Source organism: Dermacentor variabilis, chromosome 2 (assembly GCF_050947875.1).
Source record: "Dermacentor variabilis isolate Ectoservices chromosome 2, ASM5094787v1, whole genome shotgun sequence".
Lineage (NCBI taxonomy): Eukaryota > Metazoa > Arthropoda > Arachnida > Ixodida > Ixodidae > Dermacentor > Dermacentor variabilis.
Window position 1 is genome coordinate 189,885,772 of NC_134569.1, and position 16,749 is coordinate 189,902,520.

Below are 16,749 nucleotides of genomic sequence, written 5' to 3' on the forward strand. Positions count from 1 at the left end.
TGCTTCGCTAAATTATAAAACAGAGCTACAAGTGAGGACCTTTCTCAGTTATATAATCCTCTTGCAAGCAAGTACAAGATACACATTGTGATACACTTTTGCACGCTAGAGCGTGGCTGCCCTAACATGCTCCACACACTAAAGACGGTGTGAAAGAACATCATTGTCAAGATTCATTGCCGGTTTTTCGTAATTTTCATAATCATAAATAATGGTGCCTTCTATACCTATACAACAGAAAAGAATTTGTATGCTAAAATTCGAAATGGCCTCTATAGGCATGCACAATAGAAAATTGGCAAGTCATTGGAACCATCAAACCTGCTAAATTTCTTCATAACCAAAAATTTATGATCTGCCTTTGATTTGAAGAAATAGAGATATAACCCAGTGTCTGGCCATGAATGCCAGCTTAATGATATTCTTCAAAAGTTGTAGGCATTTTACTGTATGCCAAAATATTAGTTGTTTTTTGTTAAAAAGCCGCATGAGGTTGCCACTGTTCCCCCTCCTACAGCCTAAGCTGTTAAAGTGAATGCCTTTCTTTGTATGTGTTACCCATCATTGATGTTCGGGCACCAACTGGAGCTGACCATGTTGAATAAGCTGAAAGGTGGAAAAGTTGTATGCAGCCTTAATCGGATATATTAAAATGTTATTCACATTTCTAGATATACTTAGTATACTAAACAGCTCTATACTGCTACACTTAAGCAGTGAGGCAGAAGCACTGAGGCAGAAGGAGGTAAGGGCCATGCATTGGATGCCAAAAGAAAAACTGTAGTGTATAGAAAAAAATTTAACTTTCAAATCAATACTAAGATGAATTGGATCAAGACAAGTCGTGTAATGCATAGTACTATAAGTGGTGGTATAATTGTGAGGCGGACGCATCTTTCCCATGCGGAGAGGGTAAATCAAACCTGTTCAGAATTGAGGCCGTCAAACTTTATAGAGGGAACTGCTATCAAAACCTCGTACCAGATGTATTTGGCCCAAGTCAGCCATCACATCTTGTACCTCTGGCTCTGTGGAGATTATCTGCGTCTCCTGTCCTACTTCGAGTATAGTGTATGGTCCTGCTTCGCGTACAGATGAGGGTGCCAATTCGGGGTCATGTGCAGTCAACGGCACGAAAAAGCCTGCTGCTGGACAACGCTCTCCGAGGGCAAGCTGGCCAACCTCTGTGCGATCTGCAACTGTGAGCTCGGGGCTGTTCGGGAAAGCACCACCAAAGGCTTGTTGCACATCTGCCTGGTGCTTACAGAAAGCACCCTGGCTCGCTGCCCTGCAGCTGCATAGCCCTATGTGTACCCATACCTATGTCCCAGTTCCAGAAGAATTAGGAACATGGTAGCGATTTTGTTCTACTTCTACAATTTATTTTTTTTTGGGGGGGAGGGGATTCCGGCATTTTTTGCAGAAGGTGCTCCTAGCCAATCCGGGGGGTTGGTTCCTGATTGTGTTTGTGGCGCAGCAGCCGCATTTCGAAGTATTTCTCCCAATTAGTAATTAATAATTCAGTTAAAGCTACTGCATTGTAGGCTTTTGTTCTGTTTAGGATGATCTTTAGAATACGGACAGAAGCCTCCGAGTAGTTATTTGTGTTTTGTCCTCTTCTAGAAGAGCACCCACTCACATTGGCGGAAAAGAAACATGTTCGCTTTCTGAACATAGGGCATATGAGGCTGGGACCGAAGCTCTGCAATGGCTGTCTCAAGCTCGTGCTCCTCCTTTGCATAGAGAATCTGAAACACAAGTTCAAGCATGCATTTCTGTGTTAGCATTTTGTTTTCACCATATATCTCATCTGCTATTTGCATTTTTCTGGTAAACCAGAGCACTGCAGCTATTGAAAATTATAACCTTTCCAGAAAAGACTTCCACGAGTAAAAAGTACAGTATCATGATTTTCTTCGTTTCATTGAATGTGTCAGTGATAGCAGGAACTTAACTTTCAGCATGAGTTCTCTTCGGCTACATATTTTTTTTTATTATAGAATCACTTGTATGCTGTGTTCCTTTTATTATTTTATTTTGTCATTGCTAAAATATTTCCTAATTTAATGCTAATTTGCCACTACTTGCATAGGCCTTTTGGAAAAGGCAGTAAAATGGGTTGCGCTTTGTTGGTTATCAATTATCAAAAAAGACATTTAAGTGGTGATAATTTCGCTTGAAAATAAGTTATTAGAAGATACTGGAAACTCGATATCCAATTCTTAGTGCGGGTTTGTTCTGTGCCTATCGGCATGGGTCATGTGCGCTCACTGCTTTGTCCCTCCAAGTATGCTCTGTTTCTGCCTTTAGATGGGAATATTCCTAAAATATAGTACTTTTTCTAGTAATGTGTGTTTGTGAGTGCGTGTGTGTGACATTCGCTTCTGTGCTATGTGTTCTGATTCATGCTAGCCCAAGAAAAGTCATAGCCAAAATTTTCTGGCTGCTCTTATTAATCTTAATTGAAAGCCGTTGCCTTAAAAGTGCGTAGAGATGGTACGGCATGCGCGGAAGCATGAAAATAATAATTTTTGCCACTTTCTTGCTCTAATTATGAATAGATTACTTGGTGTGGAGGGACAGGATTGCTGCACTGTTTTGGTATTTTATTTGTATAAAATATGCAGCAAACAAGAACAAATTTAAAAATAACAAGGGTATGAATACACTGGGAAGATTGCTGAGTTTAGAGTGACACAAGAGGCCTTCGCTGGAATGCGAAGGCTTGTTTTTGAAAATATTTTACGTTCTTACCTCAGACAGCGCTCCCATGAATGTACAAATTACGTAACTGTGAGAGACGTGACAGAGCACTACAAGCATGAAAAATTTGGATTAGCGTGCTGGGTGGCATGAGGGTCCTCCCGTGGTCTGTTTTTGTCGACTGCACATTATGGTGAAACAGTGCCGACAGGTCGTCTTGTCCTGTCCAGTTTTTAAAACGTCCCGTCGTCTGCACTGCTTCGGCATAATGCTGTGCTGGTTGTGTTTTGATATTATGGTAGGGTCTACATTGTAATCGGAGTGAGAGAGTAAACAAGGTCGTTCACGTTACCTCTGGGATGATGCACGCAATTAGGTCAGCTCAATTATTCCAACAGTAACAAAGACATTTAACTTATTCTTCATTTCTTTCGCAGGCAAGTTGAAGTGTGAGGTACATGAACGGCGTGTTACTTTTTTACAAGTTTAGCTGCAAAGAACTCATCCTATTTCAATAAAGAAGCGCTAATAGATTGAACCCCAGCCACAAAATAATGCATAGCATGCGATCACATGGCAAAATGGGCCTCTGCACCTTATAGCGGCGCACACTTGCTCCCGACACCAATATTTCAGCATGTGCATCCTTCCACAACTGCAAACATGAATATTTTTGGTGTTTTTGTCACGGGCGCTCGAAGTATGCCAGTTTTTGTGGGAGCTGTCGCTTATCTCTTAGAATTCCCGCAAGTTACACGGCTTAAGGAATAAAATGAAGTTTGCGCTGTTCACGGTGTTTGCACTCTATCACTAATGTGACAGCACATATCATGTGTGCTTCGTAACAAGTGCGCAGGGGTTCTTCCTTACTTTCATTTCTTTCTTACCTAGCTTCATTTGTTGTCCCCTTTCCGCCTATGTGCTTTTTCACGCCTTGGAACATGCTAGAGAATTCGTAGTGTAGAACAGACTAACCAAATATTGTAGTTTCTAAACGCACTGTGCATGCACATTGTTTAATATCAATGCCTAGTCGCGTGACCCTGTCGTAACACTTGGTGTTCTATTGGCCTATGGTGCATTTCTGTGCATCATAATGTTACACTGCATAGCACTCCGCAACGTGCAAAGTACTGCACACATTGTAAGGTGCAGAGTACTTGAAACAGGAATCCTTGTTACGTAGGCATCGTAGGGCAGCTGTTCGATAAAGGTTCTGCCGCCAACATATTCGTAATGTGAAGAGTTCTCACAAGTGCCGATAATGGTCTCGTTGTTTGCTATAGCTGCTTATTAATTATTGTGCCGTATTTAATATGCCATGTTTAGTGAGCAAACTAAAGCATCCTGAAATCCAAGCGTTACGAGCCAATGTACACCTACCAGTCTAAGATGAAAATAGAGCACAAAAAATATTTAAGCTGACAAAAACTTTGAGACTTTATAAATACATAACTGCAGTAGTTCACACTTTCATTCCAGAGGTTTTGATGACACTGCGTTAAGTCTTCTTAAATATTTTAATGCCTTGCTGCATAGAGGGCCTCTGAAATTGTTCGAACAAATTTTCTAGACGCATAGGGTTCAGCTACGGTACATCATTTGCATCACAACTTGCCGGAAGCGCCTAATACTTAGATAGCTACGGACGATTACAAGTTGCCCTTCTCTATAGCCATGCATTTTCACCCCAACTCGTCGCCGAGTGATTGGAGCGACGTTTCCCCTTCACTGGCTCTGTGTCACGATGGCACGTCGTGTCGTCCATTTCCGGTTGTCAAGGAGGAGGCGAATGAAGCCTCTCCAAACTCTCAGCCAGCCGCTTGGCAGCATTCTATCGCAGCGCCAAGCGTGTTCAGTATTCCGTTAACCACAGGCGGGATAGGCATTTCGACGGATGGGTGGAAGCATAAACTCCAGCTGACAAACCAGCTATAGCGTAGACGTATGTGAGCGGCCAGACCGGTCTGCATGGTCCAGCCACCTGGTGGCTCAGAGCTTAGCCAAACAAAGAGGTAATGTTGCTCTAGCCAAGTGTAAAATATTTTAAACATTCACAAAAGCAATACATTCACGATTACGCTCCTGAAGAAAGTTTACGCCAGGAGTAAAGTAGAATAGACTTCGTTACATCTACTGTGCTTGGTGGAGCTTTTGCAAGCAGGCGGCTGCACCATGCAGACCTTTCACCTTTGCGCTTCTGCTCATCCTGTAAAACGGCAGGGTCAAACGCCCGTGTTCAGTCCGCTTGCGCTTGAGTTTACCCAAATAATGGACGCTTGAAACACTGTGTGGCAGTAATCCTTAGGCGTAAAGTGACGGCCGCAAACGCACAAATCCTGGCGGCGATCGCATAGCGACAGCCTGATGCGATGTAGCCACTCCGCTCGTCTGCTACCTCGTAGAGGGACGCCAGGTCGCACCTTAAATATTACCAGTCGCAAGGTTTGCGGTTCCCAACATGAGAAGGGCGACCAACGGTGCTTGCCAAAATAAAGATCGAGATCAACACTGACCGCGCAGCTAGAAATTAACACGGAGCACGTTCGAACAAGAGCAGACACTTCCTTTCTGCCGGAAGTGCTTAAGTGTAGTGAGAAATTGTCCTGGTGCATTCTCTTTCTGTTACCTTATTTTTATAGAAACAATATAACTAGCATTCCAACTATGGCGAACAACATTTGTTCACCACAAAGGTCGAAAAATTATCGATGACGCGCCCTGGGCAGCCTATCGGAGAGCTGACCTACTGGCGTCAATAGGACAACTTGCGACATATGCTCAGGGGAGGATGAAAATTCAGCCGAGTGACGTGCTGCGATTGGTAGCGATGTACGTTTTTTATAACCTTATAATAAATTACAGGCTTTGCGCGGAGCACTTAGATGCGTCAATTGACGGTCAGAAGGACTTACCTTAACAACTCAGTACGTTTGTACAAAATCAGCAAAATCGTTTCAGGGTACCTTTAATACTTATCGTAATTTACGCAATAAATATTATAATTATCTGAAGCATTACTCTACCTTCTTTAGAGCTGCCATCAGCTGATGTCTTTCTCCTTTCGCTATGCTGTTCTGTGCTTACTTGAACCAGCGCCACTCTGCTTGCAAAACATGAAAATGGCATGCCTGGCGGAGTGCCCCACATCACGCAGGGCTTCTTTTTCCGCTCTGGCATTGTCCGACATGAACGCGCAGGGTTTTTCCTGCGCATGGGAAAAATACCATCTGTTAGTAGTGTTATGCAGCACTTTATTTTGTATATTATGACCTATTATGCTGCAACAGCTCATTGGTCACCTTGGAGTGCAAGTCATAATGGGCACATATCGGCAAAAAGCATGCATGCACTAGAGCGGTTATTTTTCATTCGTAAGCACGCTCTGTAAGCACAGAATCGTTGCTTGCGCTAAACAAAGGCACCTTTGAAAAGAGTGCCGCCACCCTCCTTTACCCTCTAAGAAAATGATGTTAAGATCATTCTAGCCCACAAAAGAAGACAGGCCATGAGTGAAGGGAGTCAGAGGCTTTAAGGAAAGACAACAAAGTAAATGTGAAGACAGAAATGTATCTGGAAATTATCCTGCCAGTATGCCACATTACCCTGACGTGAGTGCGTACCTTTTTAACGTTTCTAATTGGTATGTTAGCTCGTTTCTAGCTAGCAACATATGTAGGAACATTATCATGTAACAATGTTCTACTTCGCACTTCGTCAACTACCCTTCTAGTTATTTATTTACGTGTTTCACCTTGGTACATGTTGTGTCATGCTTTATTTATGGCCTATTAAAACTTTGCTCCCACTGTACTTGCACACCGTAAACTCAAGGTCATCAGTATAATTCAAGCAATATGTCATTGCTGCCCTGATAGATGAATTACTAAGTGTCTTTATGAACCTGTTCGATGTAAAGAAACATGTTGTGTAGTGTAGGCTGCAGTTTCCATATTTTTGCTTTACAATGCTAATTCATAGCTGAACAGTGAATAAAATTCAGCCAGATTATTCATATAAAATATTCCTTTAGAGCCTGCCTCTGCACCCCTCCTATCCCTTTTCTTTCATTTATTTGTTTGAAAAAATCTGGTTCGTGAGGGGGAAAATAAACTGACAAATACTTTGTATTGAATATTGTGCCACTTCGTGGCTACAGTGACAGCATGGTGTCAGTTTCTATAGCTTTTTCGCCTTTGTGGAATAAGATGAGGTGAAGTTATTCGCCCGTTACCCTTTAGGTACCTTGACAGGCAGTGTAGCCCTTTAAGATCAAACAGGTCAATAAATTGAAGAAAACTAAAAATAAAAACGGAATTGCAAGACTACGTCGCTGCTCCCTCAGGTCTTTTAAGGTGCACCATGTGCTAATAATTTGGTACTTGGTATTCGAAAAGGTCCTTAAAAGCATTCTAGCTTAACTCAATGTCATAAGTAATGATGTCATTATATGTGTTTTGGCCTAACTATCTCTGCCGTTCTCATAACAGGCGCAGATAATGTACCCGAGTCAGTGCCCTTTGTGCCCCCCCCCCCTTCCCCCACTACAATGAGCAAGTTCTGCCCCTGCTGTGTGCCCAGTCCGGTTGTCGCACTATGTTCCCTTTCGATGTTTGTTGGAGCTTTCGGACGTCTTGGCCTTGTGGTGTTACGACTGTTCTGCTTTTAGAAGTTGCACATATACCAAAGCATTTGAACTGCTGTTCCATGTTAGTCTCACGTGTTTTCGTTGAAGTACAATGCCGAGGCAGTTGTCACCTTGCTCTATTCAAAGGTACCTAATTGGCTATTCATACAGCTGCTTGCCGAGTGATGACTACCAGGTTTTGAACGCAGTGCCTAAATTTCACTAAAACTGAGATTTCAATTTCACAGTTGCATTGGATTTGCTTTGACATTGTTAGGAATAAAATGCTTTAAATAAAATACAAAAAGGGTTGTTGCCAAAGCATTTGGGATAGTTCTCGAGAAGCTCAAAGGCAAGCCGATAGGCTTCTCTGCTCTGACTGCGGTGTATAAGCACAGCTACAGGAACTGCGCCTGCTTTGGTTGCTGTCAGAAGTATTGTAGCCGTATTCCCATCCATATCGCACGATGAAGTCGAATCTACAAGAAATATGTTCTGCGCAGATTCCAGGGACTAGACACGGCGCATGATAGACGTTACGACTAGCGCTGCCCAGCCACTATCTGATGTTTGGCAAGCGCCTTACGTAAGCTCCTGCATATTTGCCACAAAAGGTGCAAAGTTAACGGGGGGGGGGGGGGGGGACTAAGTTGCATTGATAGAAGCAGAACATACAAGTTATGATGCTTATTTTTTATCATAGGGAACTGGCTGAAAGGATTTCTGCTACTTTTTTGTTTCATTAGTTAGCGGTCAAGCGTTTTTTCTGTCTTCTTTTTTTGCAGCCTCAATTCTTCCAGTAAAGAAGACATTAAATGCTCGTGTTTATCATATGCTGGCTAGATGTACATGAACAAAATTCTCGAGCAGTGTTTTACCGCAATATTTGGGTGAATCATATTCTACAATAGCGTTATGTGGTCCACTACGCGCAAATGCATCAGCGTGACCAATAGATGGTACCGAAATCGTCAACGCCGCAAAGGGTAAGAACACGTGCAAAAATGCTCGGATTGACGCCGCATTTGTGAGGACGGTTTCTGTAAACAAGGTAAATTAATGGGTTTGAAAGGAACATTATGTAAATTACGGTCTGGGTGGCAATGGAACCCCGGGCTTCTGGGATGCGAGACAAGCGCTCTTCCCCGACGCCACCGCGGCTCCACGGTTCTGGCTGTGTAAAGTGTGCATAGTGCGTGCGTGATTGCATACGTGACGTGGCAGCGACTAAAGATGTTTCACCAAGGGGACTACACTGCTTTTGAAATCCTAGACGTAAGCAGTCTCAAGTTTGCCTGCCAAAGTTTTATATCTTTTATTGCATTAGGAGCAGTTCAGCATTTTTATTACTGCTAAGAAATCACCTTCATGAGGAAGCTTACCTCCAGCTGCATATTCATCCACTTTCTCCGGTAGCTTTGCCACAGGATTCCCTGCTGGTCCGTATTTAGCCTTTCTCCACTCTTGATGCCAAATGTAAACACTTCCTGTCGGAGAAGTTCATGATGCAGGATTGTCTCTGCCGGTGTCATGCTCTCCTAAAAGTACTCGGAGAAGCCACTTCTTGCTTCAGGGCTTGCCCGTAGTAGACGGAGGGCATCAACAGACTCAGTGCTGTGGTTGTGCTTCTCGCTCAACTTAAACACAGCAGGCGATGGTACCGCCTTGCGCAAGAATTCATGACTTTTTGGCGCCTTTATTCACTTTCTTATTTTAATGTCAACTCTTGTCGGACAGTCACTATTGCGTCCTGCTGCAGTCTTGTTGCGCTTACTGTACTGGCAATGGCATGCCTTGTAATAGTAATAGACCATCCTGCAGGTGAAATGTAATTGCACACATATGGTGGAAACATTAAAATACTCTCCACCACAAACCTGGTGCGTGGTGAAATTGTAGAGAACATAAAATGCGTCACATTTAACCAGTCTCACATAAGCTTATTACTCGAAGTGAATTCAATATTATTTGCTTCATTTCTAAGAATGGAAAATGGTGGCAACAAAGCATAGCTTAGTGGAGTTTGCCATACGGTTTAGCTGGTGCTGGACCATATAATCTGTTGCTTTCGATTACAAAGGCACTAAACAAGTTTGGTCCAAAACAAGAAGAATTCTTGACATCTATAAAAAGCTGTCGTGAGCAGACGAACCACATTTTCCCACTCATTGAAGAGGGAACCTCCAATTAAGATTCCTCACTTCCTCCAGAGACTTTGGAACCCCATACTTCTTCTCATGCTTCCTGAGACACTAGAAGAGAGCCTGTGCTTAGAGAAGAGCGGTGTGTTTGTGGCATGGTTCTTTCGAATCAGTAATTGTCATGTATCTCCAGTGTTACACTAGTCGCATAAAAAAATTCAAGTGAAAAACATTCTTTTGAAGACACTTTACAGCCACCAATTGATAGCACAAATTCCCTCCTCGCTCTTGTGCGGGGCCTTGAAGTGTTGATGTTCCACTTTGAAACCAGCACTTCTATTCATAGTTACAGCCACATTATCGTGGTATTGTGCTCATATGCATACGCAGTATTTATTGTAATTGAACACCAGTGCTTGCTCGTGCAAACATATCGATTTAATGTTCGCTTGACATGGCACTGTAGTTGATAATTACCTACAATGTCGTGATGTGTTGCAATACATATATGACGTCTTACCATATTGGCCTTTAGTTTTATATAAAACCATATAGCATATGAACGCAGTATATGTAGTGTACATATTCCAAAATTGAAGCAAAATGCAAGAGTGTCATAGCTACTTTCATCATGCTGTGTATAATGTGCACACTTGTATAAAAGTAACTGGGACATATCTGCATTTTGCCCCACATATTATCTATGCATATCTGAAAAGTAGTGCTAATTAAAGAACTTGATGGAAACAAAGCTCTACATCTACAACAGGCCACGATTATTTCAACGTAGTACGAGCCGTGATGTCGTGAATTAAATATATTTATTTTGTGTTTGCAAAGGTGCTAAATGTTAGGTGCGATGTTTTAAGTAACGCGTGTCTGACACTGTAGGCATTGCAGATGCACATACCATAGTTTTATCTCGCCAGTCATTTACCTCGGAATACTATTGTGCACGAATACACAACATTTAGCATAAAAAAAAATATTGTGGAACCGCCGTGGTTGCTCAGTGGCTATGGTGTCGGGCTTCTGAGCACGAGGTCGCGGCATCGAATACCGGCCACGGCGGCCGCATTTCGATGGGGGCGAAATGCGAAAACACCCGTGTACTTAGATTTAGGTGCACGTTAAAGAACCCCGGGTGGTCGAAATTTCGGGAGCCCTCCACTACGGCGTGCCTCATAATCAGAAAGTGGTTTTGGCACGTAAAACCCCATAATTATGTATATATATTATAAAAAATATTGTCCCGTTTACTACACAATACATACCACAATTGCATGAGCGCTAAGCTACTATAGTAAAACGTGGCAGAAATAGGGAGATTTTGTCGTGTACTTTTTAATTTTTCATTTTCAACAACTCTTACTCTCCCATGAGAATAAAAGTTTGTCCTGTGTACTGCACAATAGGTAGCGCATTTTTCTGCATTCAGTGCATGAACAATGAACTAGTCAGTAAAAAATTACGAATATATGGTAATTATGTATGTTAAAGTAAATGATTTAGGCATTTTTTCATATTTCTTTTTGTCTTGTAGACCATATGCGAAATTCCGTAAGCAGGGGAAGTCCCGCATGGCTAACGTTCCCTAACCAAGCTGGCCGTGTTCCAGCTAGTGCCATTGCTAAAATTGAGAGACGCGTTTTCAAAGATGGTGCGTGGGAGGGAAGGCAGCAGAAATGATGACACCTTGATTTACGATTCTAACCCGACGGCCACCATCGCGTACGTGGTTAGGTTAAACTAGGTGTACGGAACTCGCACGTGCGGAATTTCGCATATCGCCCATATAGCTTCCCTTAAAAAATGTTTCGAAAGCTATTATAGCAGTTTCATTTTTGTACAGCACTGTTTTGCCAGACTGATACGATGGTAATCACTTTGTGCAGTTCGTTTGGTAATATTTCATAATCAATGACGTGTTTGTCGCCGCCATGCACTGCTGCATCCATTCTTCCGCAAAATTTGGATCTGCGATGTTCATTCGCAGGACTCTCACATCGGATGTCGACGCAGTCGGTGTTGCCGAAATTGTGACAGGAAGCTGATCCGGGCACCGGAAAGTTATCAGTGCAGCCCATATCGCACGCGATTTCCTCGGCCCCAACCTCTAATTGGTCACCAGATAGTTTGCACGACGTTGTCCACATGCGCCTTTCCTGCACCAATCTCGAACAAATCTTCACCGAAAACTCCAAAATAGATGCTTGAGGGCATTGCGGTCGCAGCTTAGCGCATTCGCTGGAACAACTTGGGAGTCTGGCCTTGACAGGTGGATGAACAGCGCCGGCGGCGCGCGCGCGCGCTTATTTATTCTCCCCTAACAGGTGACATGAGCGTACGTCTACTGTTGAGCTAAATTGAAACCAAAAAAATAAAGAAGCGACAGAAGCACGCGGCTGAGAAGGCGCATCGCTTGTCGTGCACTTTGTTTTCTTCCATCTTGGCAGTATTATTTTATTGAAAAGACGGCAATGATTTTGGTTTCGCAACTGACTGTTCGCGAATATTTTAAAGTTTGGGTTACGTTTTCGCCACACTTTGCGGTTGCGGGTGGTACCTTGTTGATAGTGCCACTTGTTGATGTGTTACGTTGTTTCGGGTGCAGATACGCCCGCCTTGGCCCCTCCTACTCTACAGTTACGTGTTCTGTGAAGGTTTTGTGGCTTACAAGCGGGTGAAAGAAATGGGCTGACACGCAGAACAGTAGCGTTCCTAATAGAACCGGCTCTGTTTCGCTAACCGGTGGTGAATATTTGCAGCACACACCACTGATCCCCGCAAGCTAGATTTGACAGACATTTACTATCGCCACCACACCAAAAAAAGCTGGGCGCAACGCGATAAGGAGGAATCGTTTTGGTAGAATCAAGGGAGGTTCCCACCACGTCTGCGACGAGGCAGTTTCCATTACTTGTTAATTCCTGTCACCAGATGCCACTGTAAAATGTTTCAAACGTGACGTCCATCGGTAGCATTCTGCGTGATTCGCATGGCAAGTCACCATGGTTTTTGTTCCCGGAAAGGTAAATGAAGTTTCTTTTTTGCAATGACTGCTTATATTGCGGTAGGATTTAGGAGCCCCGTCATGTTTTTGTTGCCGTGCATCAAATTTGTTGAATACACGTCTCTCATTCGAGCTCCCCTGTATCAGGCATGGTTGAGTCATGGCCTAATGGTTCCAACTTCCTTGATCGCTCTCCCTATTGTTTGCTTATTGTCCGTACGTAACATGGTGTTGAGAGCAATGTACCAAGAAAAACACGACCAAAGAGGTTGCTTGTTATGCCTGAGCGCAGGGAGGAAAGAGTCGATCTTTTCACCTGCTGCGGCTCTTTTATTTTTTTATTTATTTATACATACTGCAGCCCGTTAGGGCTATGACAGGAGTGGGTGTACATGCGAGGAAAACTGATTATGATATGCAGAAACAAGAACATAGAAATATAAAGATGTGAAGGAACTATACATCAGCAATAGCATTTAAAAATTGAGAAATGGGTAACAAACGAACTTCGGCAGGTAACAAATTCCACTGTTCAATCATGCGGGGAAAAAAACTGTATTTGAAAGTGTTAGTGCGTGGATGGAGTGGTCTGATATTAGAGGCATGATAAGCTCTAGTTGAAGTCGGGCAAGCTGGCATTAAAATGGAGGGATCTGATAGGTGACAAAGAGAGTTCTTATAAGAATAGAAAATCTTCAGAGATTCTATGTGCCGCCGCCTAGAAAGAAACTGGAGGTTTAATTCCGTAAGAGCAGCTGATGGTGAAAAGTCTCGGTCGAAGCGACGGTAAACAAAACGAATAGCCTTCCTCTGGACAGACTCAATACAATTAATTTCACATTGTTTATGTGGATTCCATACGGAGGAAGCATATTCTAAAATTGGGCGAATCAGTGTTTTATATGCTACTGATTTAGTGTCCCTCGGAGCAGCAGACAACGTCCGGCGAATGTAACCAAGTTTTTTTAACGCTTTACTACAAATGTAATCTATATGTTTAGACCAAGACAAAGTGGGTGTAAAAATGACGCATAAATATTTGTATTGAAAAACTCGTGTTAGTGGTACACCGTGGCATATATAATCATAACATACGGGCATGTGTCTGTGAGTAAAAGACATTACAACAGTTTTATCAAAATTTATGCTCATTTTCCAAGTAGCACAACAGTCACAAAATGAAACAAAGGAATCTTTAAGGCGCTGATGATCAGCTAGTGAATCAACTGGGCTGTACATAACACAATCATCTGCATAGACGCGTATTTTTGAAGTAACATGGTCTGGAAGGTCGTTAATAAACAATAAGAATAGTAGAGGGCCAAGCACGGATCCCTGTGGGACTCCTGAGGTGACGTCGACTAAAGACGAATCCGCAGAATCATAGCATACGAATTGGGAACGCAAAGAAAGGAAACTGGAAATCCAAGACACTAACTGAGGGTTATTTAGAATATTATGGAGTTTCAAAAGCAATTTAGAATGTAGTACTGTGTCAAAAGCTTTCCTAAAGTCAATGAAAATGGTGTCAATCTGATTACCTAAGTCGATGTAATGGGAAAGGTCATGAGTGAACTCCGTAAGTTGTGTTACAGTACTAAAACCGCGCCTGAAGCCGTGCTGAAAGCTGCTTAATAGGTTATTATTTTCAAGGAACAGTATTATATGCTTATATATTATGTGTTGTAGTATTTTACATGAGGTTGCAGTTAAAGAAATAGGCCTATAGTTAGATAAAAGCTGCCTGTCACCAGATTTATATAAAGGTAGTACTTTAGCTATTTTCCAGGAAGAAGGCACAACGCCACTATTAAGCGACTTCTGACATATAATAAACAGATATTTAGATGTCCATAGCGAGAATCGTACTAAAAAGGAATTCGGAATTCCATCAGGGCCGGCTGGTTTTTTTGTATCTAAGTTTAGTATGAGATTCAAAACACCTTCTAGCCTAATGTTGATATCATCAATTGCATATGAATAGCTAGTTGCAAATATTGAACGACTGGAATCATCTGAGGCGAATACTGACTGAAAATATGTATTAAATGCTTCTGAAATCTCTAATGGATCGTTAACAACACTGTTGTTGATATTAAAAGATGTGGAAGAAGAAGAGCCAGGAGATATGAAAGACCAGAATTTACGGGGGTTAGACTTGAGCAGTTTCGGCAACTGAACAGGATAGAAGAAATTTTTGGCCGAGGTAGTTTTTTTCTGAAGTTCATTTTTTACCTGAGCGTACAAAACGCATGCCTCAGGATTATTCGAGCGTTTAGTGCGAAGTCTACCAGCACGTCGCGATAAGTGCAGCAGTTCTCGGTTCATCCAGGGAAGGTTAATGTTTTTTTTTCTTAGTTTTCAAAGGAACGAATCGATATATACATGATTTGACTATGCTTTCAAAGCACGCCACGAGCGCATCAACGTCACTAGATAGTCCAAGTGCCACCCGCCGTGGTTGCTCAGTGGCTATGGTGTTGGGCTGCTGAGCACGAGGTCGCGGGATCGAATCCCGGCCACGGCGGCCGCATTTCGATGGGGGCGAAATGCGAAAACACCCGTGTGCTTAGATTTAGGTGCACGTTAAAGAACCCCAGGTGGTCAAAATTTCCGGAGTCCTCCACTACGGCGTGCCTCATAATCAGAAAGTGGTTTTGGCACGTAAAACCCCAAATATTATTAGTCCAAGTGCCAAAAATGCGTCGAAATTATTGGATAGTTCATCTGTGATACGGACGTCATCAGCTCTGGAAAAAGTCTCGAAACGTGGACAGCGTAAAACTTTGGTTATGGATTGGCCGGTTTACAGATAGAAAAACAGCGTTGTGATCGGAGATACCATCAATTATTTCGTACTTGTAACCCGTCTTGGCAGAATCAGTGCTGAGAAAAATCAAATCCAGTACTGAGTCACCACGGGTGGGACTGTGAACGACCTGCTTTAAGCCAAGAGATAACGATAATTCAACAAATTTCCTGTTTAATGCGTTACCATGATCAAAAAATGAGAGAGACGTCCAGTCGATTCCGGGAGCATTAAAATCCCCCTATAAGACGAAATTTGAGGAAACTAAATTATCCTGCAGTAAAAGTTGGTCCAGGTTGTCAAGAGTTTCCAACGAACTATTAGGGGGAGGATAGAAAATGCATACGTTTAAGAATTGTTTAGCGTAGTAAAGTCTACAGCAGACTGATTCTATGTCTAGCGGAGAGAAGAGGACCTTGAATTTGAAATCTGAGCGAAAAAGCAATGCAACACCACCACCTCTTTGATTATGACGATCATTTCGCACGGTGACGTAACCTGGTGGTGTAAACTCCGAGTCATGAATACCTTCATGTAACCAAGTTTCGGTGATACCAATAATGTCAGGTGAATAGGACAAAACAAGCGCAAGAAAAAGGGGAAATTTATTAGCTATTCCTTCTAGCGTTGATGTTCATAATGGTAAGGTCTCTTTGGGTTGTAGAAGAAGTTCAAGCTGTTGCTGACTGTGATGCGGGACATGTTGTCTTAGAAAAGTTGCGACGATTAGAGATTTTTACAAGAGAGTTGGTGGAATCGCACCAGTTATACCGAATGTTGTCAATGAAAATATGGTCAAACCTATTCTTAACAGAATACCCATTGTTGCGATGCTGACTGGACGCCTCCCATAGTTTCTTCCGAATTCCACGAACTCTGGGTGAAAAGTCATCAGAAAGCCTAAGTCCGGAATCCGTAAGCTTAAAACCATTCTTCAGCAAAGTAAGCTTATCATTAAAATCAAGCATTTTCAAAATTACCGGGCGTGGATGATGGTTTTCACGAGCTCTTCCCAAACGATGGAGGCGTTCGATGCGAGGACATTGAATACGAAGACTCTGTTGAAATAATTCAGATATTTTGGAAAGAAGGGAATCGTGAGTTTCATCAACAGTTTCTAATAAACCATGTAAAATAATGTTGTTCCGCATAGACCAATTTTCTAGATCTTCATTCTTTCCAGTCAACTCAGAGACTGAACGCTTCAGTGCGCTTATTTCGTTATGTAATTGACCATTTTCAGGCCGTGAAGCAGGGTTGGCCAATGCCTTTTCAACAGCGGAAATGCGCAATTCAAGTGCCTCGAAGCGCATACCAACAGAACTTCTTATCTCCGCAATGTCGCGAGCCATGTTCTTATTGTTAGTCAATATTTCAGTCAAAAGTTGTACAAGCACAGGATTATCGGAGTTCGACAATGCTTCCTCAACCACCAGCTCTCCAGTAGGATTAGAAG